The 5393-nt window shown below is 52.1% G+C and overlaps 1 non-coding gene across 1 annotated transcript; it reads left to right on the forward strand.

The window, feature by feature from the left end:
• The first annotated feature begins 2395 nt into the window (after positions 1 to 2395).
• On the forward strand, positions 2396 to 2497 carry LOC120365229 (small nucleolar RNA U13). Its single transcript, XR_005580235.1, has one exon. It is a non-coding gene; the product is annotated as a small nucleolar RNA U13 (small nucleolar RNA).
• Positions 2498 to 5393: the final 2896 nt, after the last annotated feature.

Consider the following 5393-nt stretch of genomic DNA (forward strand, 5'->3'; position numbering starts at 1 on the left):
TGCCGGGTCCCCATCCTGGACATGTCCTGACTTTCCAGAGCTTGACATGGGAAAACTGGGGCCGCTGCTCTGCCAGTAAGTGCATCTCCCTGGAGCCCAGCACCCTAAACCATCAACAAGAGATGAGAACCTCTAGGCGTCCAGGGGCGGGATCCCCAGCATTTGGGCTCCCCTGTTCCTCCTGGGTCATTGGCATTGGCGCATCTTCCTCCAGGATCCTTTGCCCCTGGAGGTTGCCAGCAGGTGCATGCCCAAGCCAGTTCCTTGCAAATGTGTAAGGCGTGCGCATTCATCTATCAGAGGTCAAAGATGCATCACCCTGGCAAACGAGGAAACAGCGCATGTGTCACCTATGGCCCAGTCGGCAGCTAGAGGAGGAGGCTCAGAGCCCAGCCCTCTAGTTCAAGGATGGAAGCTTACCCCACTGCTCCTAGGGGAAGCTACCTGAACTAGCTTTGCCCTTTGCCCCTACCTGCTGTCCTGGGGGTTCAGGACCTGCCTGGAAGGAGTCAGCTACCTAGAGCCTGCTCACCGAGTCCCCCCGTTCCCGTGGCTGGTGGGTGCCCTAGCTGTGCCTGCGCCGAGACTGGCAGTACCATGTGACTTGTACAAACATTTCAAGACCATATTCCATCATCCTGCCGACCCTGTGCTCCTTCCTGAGGGTCCCGACTTCCATCTGCAAAAGTCACCACCAGAAGAGGTGGGTGATGTGTGTTCCCAATTCTGAGATGTCCTGCAGCTCAGCCAGTACACTGAGCAAAGTGACTCCGTGGGGCCCAGGACCAGGAAGCCGCCCCTTTGGGACCCACAACATCCAGATGTGCCCAAGAGTCTCTGCCCAGAGAGGATCCTGTTCAGGGCCCTGAGGGAGAACAAGAGCCAGACCCCTGAGCAGGACAAGGACACAGACCATCAGAGAAGGCTTCCTGCCGGCACTGGGAGTGCACAGACCCCATTTAAGCACTTGAGGGTCAATGGAGTCTCTGTTTGTTTCTTCAACTGCCTGGCACTCTGCAGAGAAAGCTCCCTGGCTACAAGTGAGAAGTCAGATCCAACAAGAAAATCCCAGGCCTCCTGGGTGGGCTCCTGCCCTAAACAAAATGCTAACTCCAGCTCCTACCGAGCCTGGGAGGTTTCCCACTGCTAACGAGGAGGAGGGGGCGAGTTTTACCCAGCTCCCAGCAGCCCCTGGGTCCTCAAAGAAACTGAACGAGGAGGACCCTTGGTCTCCCTCTGCAGCTTCAGAACTTTCTAAGAGGAAGACTCAAGAGTGAAAAGCGGTGGATACAATATCAGGGCAGAAACTGACCCCCGGGCAGGCTCCCTCCCATCCCCCATTTCTTGTGAATCCAAGACTCCTCTGCTGCCGTGCAAGTGAAGGGAGCCGCGCTCGATGCTGTCACCACCTCTCCCCTGGGTTTCTGAAAACCTGGAGGAGACAGCAACAGTGCTCAAGTGCATAACAGTGCACTGCGGGGTGAGGCCAAGGTCATCTGGGAGAGCAGAGCCTCACAGTCTTCCCACGCTTCGCCCCCGCCTGCTTCAGGGACTGCTTCTCCGCCGCTGCCCCTCAGCCCCCAGCATGGCTGCACAGCAGGAGAGAGACAGGTCACAGGTCTCCCTGGGCCCAGGGTCCCTCCTGGCATCTGCTGCAGTGGCCACCTCCATGCCTCCTGCATCTGGGAGGAAGCACAGCTCACCAGGCCCCTCCTCAGGGAATCTTCTGGCCTCTTCACACTCCCTGCCCTTAGCCTCCTTCACCTGGCCAACCCCTGCTCTGTCCTTTTTGTAGGCTCAGTAAGAGCTGAGCTGTCCCCTGGGCCATCAAATCCATGCACCCCTGCTCTCTGCTGAGCTACAAGCCGAGAAGAACATGGATGGAACCATGAGAAGCCCAGGCCCTGCCTCTCCTGCTCCTGCAGCTGTGCAGCCCCTCCCCATTCACACTGAAGCCCACACCAGGCCCCTCTGAATGGGGAGCACGGAGGCCCTTCCCATCCCCAGGTCTCAGCCCAGCTGCAGCAGATGCCAGTTTTGCCTCCCGCCCCACGCCCAGTTCCACCAGAACGCAATCCCCATGCCCCAGGTGTGTGGCTCCTCCATCGCGTCCACTCAGAGACTCTCTCCCCTACTCAGCCTACTTCCGCTCTCTCCCCTGGCCTGCCCATCCCTGCATCTGCAGCTGGGTCCAGCCCCTTGGCCAGCACATCTGCAGGGTGGCTCTTCAGGCAGAGACTGACTTTGAGGTCACCCCCACGGACACCACTCCCCCACCCCCCCAGCCTCTCCTTGTGGGGCCTCCTCCTGGCTCCGTGACGCTAACAGCTTCCTACACACAGGTTTTAAAGCTCCATTCGAACTTTGAAATTTCACATCAGGAATAGAAGTTCAGACCCTTCTGTAGTTCATAAGCATGGCGAGTGGATTTTCACGGAAGCGTGGGACGCACGCCTTCCCAGAACCTTGTTACACATCAGCACGCTAACAACTAAGCACAAACACTGGGATGAACTTTCTACTCTCAAATGTTTACTTTCTGTGTCCACACTCTCAGCTCTACATGACGGGGCAGGTCCCTTTTGTCCTGTAACTTGTTTTTACAAAGAGAATATAATCATGTGGAGGGAGTGATTCTGTTTATGAAACAGAACAGGTGCCCCCAAATCACGCCCTTGTACGTGAAAAATACACGTTTGGATAAGAGCCATGGGAACCCAGAGTGAGGCAGTCGCACATTTGAAAACTCCATAATGACACGTGCCCACGGCCACGCACTGATTAGCGTCTTCCCTTCCATTTCAGCTGCCACCCTGAGAGTGGAAGAGTCCGCCTCAGCAGGTGGCAATTTGAGAGACTTTCACATAGAGTCCTCCGAGTTGGGAAATCTGAAATGCTGTGGACAGACAGGTTCCTCTAAGAGGAGAGGGACTCCCCCCAACCCCTATGGGCCTACGGAGGCAGGAGGAGTTTGTAGAAACTGAGTCTTGGTGAGGAAGGATGTGAGCAGGAAGGGGCCCGCTCTGTGCAGGCGCAGCCACTGCCCCTTCCTATCAGGCCTGGGTTCACCCTGATCACATTGCTATGGAAAGTATGGTCAGTGAGACAGTGGGGGTCACTCTCTCCACTCATTCATCTGCTGAAGCACCTGCCAGACACCCCCATCCCCAGTTCATTCCCATTCATGCTCATCCAGGCTGTCAGTGGAAGGGAAGTTCATTCCTGGCCTAGCCATCCTGTGGCCATTGGTTTGAATATCTTGCATCCTGAGCCAGCTTAGGAGCCAGGCTGCCCATGGGCTCTTGGACTAGTCAACTGGCCAGGAAGGTTCGGCACGAGGCCGCCCACAGTGTGAAGATGCTGGGGGAGGAGCTCACACCGTTGAACTTGACCTTCGCTGAGGCTGGGGTTAGGAGGAAACTGTCATATGTTGGGTCAGGGATGAAAACCTAGAGGAGGGAGGCTGTGTTACGATTTGAGGTTCTCTGGGATCAGCCACATCTTCCAAGAGGTTACAGGTTTGAGCCACATACAAACTGCCCAGATAAGTGCCAAAAGAGAGAAAGGATCACCCCACATAAAGAATGAAGGGAGTCTCTATCTCCCACTTCCCTGAAGCCATGCAAACCCCCTGTCTGCATTCAACCTCTACCAAGAGTCTGGCCTGTTCTGTGGGACATTTAATGAATGAATACTATAGCGTGCTGAGAAGGAACTAGTCTACATAAGGCTTTACCTGAATACAATCATTTTGAGCCTTAAAGCATAACAAAGACCCTATTAATGTTTGACCCTCTCAGAACTGGGCACACCAAGGCATAGAGAGGTCTACAGAACATGCCGGTACCTAGAGCTCCTCAGTAGGATTTGAACCCAGCCAGGGAGGCTCCAGGCGCTGTGCCCTTGCTCACTAGGATATGCTGTCTCTCTCTCTTGCCTCATATAAAGCACATGCTTGCCCACACATCAGTCTGTTGGGTTCTAAGTGCAACCCAAGCTTCAAGCTCTTTCTAGAGCCCAGCTCAGATTCAGGTGGCTTCCCATGCAGTTGCTCAAACAGTGTTCCAAAGCTTGAACTATGAATAAACTACTAAGAAATTCCCTATGGAATTCTGCCAGCCAGATATCACCAGTGGTCTTTCTTGTAATACACTTGAAAGCATGTTGAATCCAGGATCTGACAGTGGTACCTGAAAACTCAGCACAGGGAATTCTATTGCTGGACCAACACAGTGGTTCAGAAAAGTTCACAACTGGCTGCACCATTCTGTGCAGGTGAAAAAGCCATCAGTGGAAGGTACTGTGGAAAACCAGTTCAGCTCATTCAGTCATCATGATTCTGGTTGGTTCGGTGTCTCATATTTAAGGCAAAACTCTAACACTGTTATGCTATGGTCTTCTTTGAGTTCATCTGTGCTAATTCAAAATTACTAAGTCAATCGCTAGTCTTATAACTAGAGAAGGAGGATATATATACTGTGTAAAGCTGGGACAGTTTTCCCAGAAAGCCCCATCTCAATGTAACGTTCCACATTCAGTGTGAAACGTCGTCTGAGACGAGCTCTTCTCTGGGCTCAGCCACGTCTTGCAAAATCCCAAGGGAATCAACGGCTTCAAGTGCAAATTAATTGGTGTGAATCTCTGTATAAATCCTGCCAACAAGATGTCAACAGCTGTCTTTATCGTCATACATTTGGGAGGATGTGGCCTCCAGGATCTGACAGCAGTTCCTGAGGAGTCGGCACCGTCTATTCTTGCCCCATGCAGTGGCTCTGAAAAACCCACTACTGGCCACACAGCTGAGTCCCTCCCAGAAAACCATCAATTGAAGGTCCTGTGGGAAGTCAGTGAGGTTCATTCAATCATCACGATTCCAGTGGGTTCAGTGCCCCGTATTGAAGTCAGAACTCTAACACTTTTATGCTTTAGTTTTCTTTCAGTTCATCTGTGCACATTTAAAATGAAGTCATTGCTATTCCTACAACTAGAGAAGTAAAGAGGTATTTACAATGTAAAGTTTGATACTCTTTTACTAGAAGGCAACATCTCAATCTAATGTTAGACAGATAAACCTCTTCCTGAAACAGTGTTGCCATCCCTGACAAAATTAGTCACGGGGTAGAACACTTTGAAGTTAACATAAAACTGAAACAGACAGTACAGAAAGCTCTCAGACCCTTTGTCCACACTTTTCTTTTTTGAACCCCATTTTTTAGTGGTGTGGTTCACGTGTAAGAGCAATTAAACCAGTATTGCTACATTCCTACCAACTGAAGTCAGGAGTTTGCTTTGAGGTTCAGCGTGTTGTACCCTCTATGGGTTTTGACAAACTCTGAATACCTCTCACCACCCCAACGAAGAAGCTGCATGTCCCAAACTCTCCCTGTGCTTCT

Source organism: Saimiri boliviensis, chromosome 7 (assembly GCF_048565385.1).
Source record: "Saimiri boliviensis isolate mSaiBol1 chromosome 7, mSaiBol1.pri, whole genome shotgun sequence".
NCBI lineage: Eukaryota > Metazoa > Chordata > Mammalia > Primates > Cebidae > Saimiri > Saimiri boliviensis.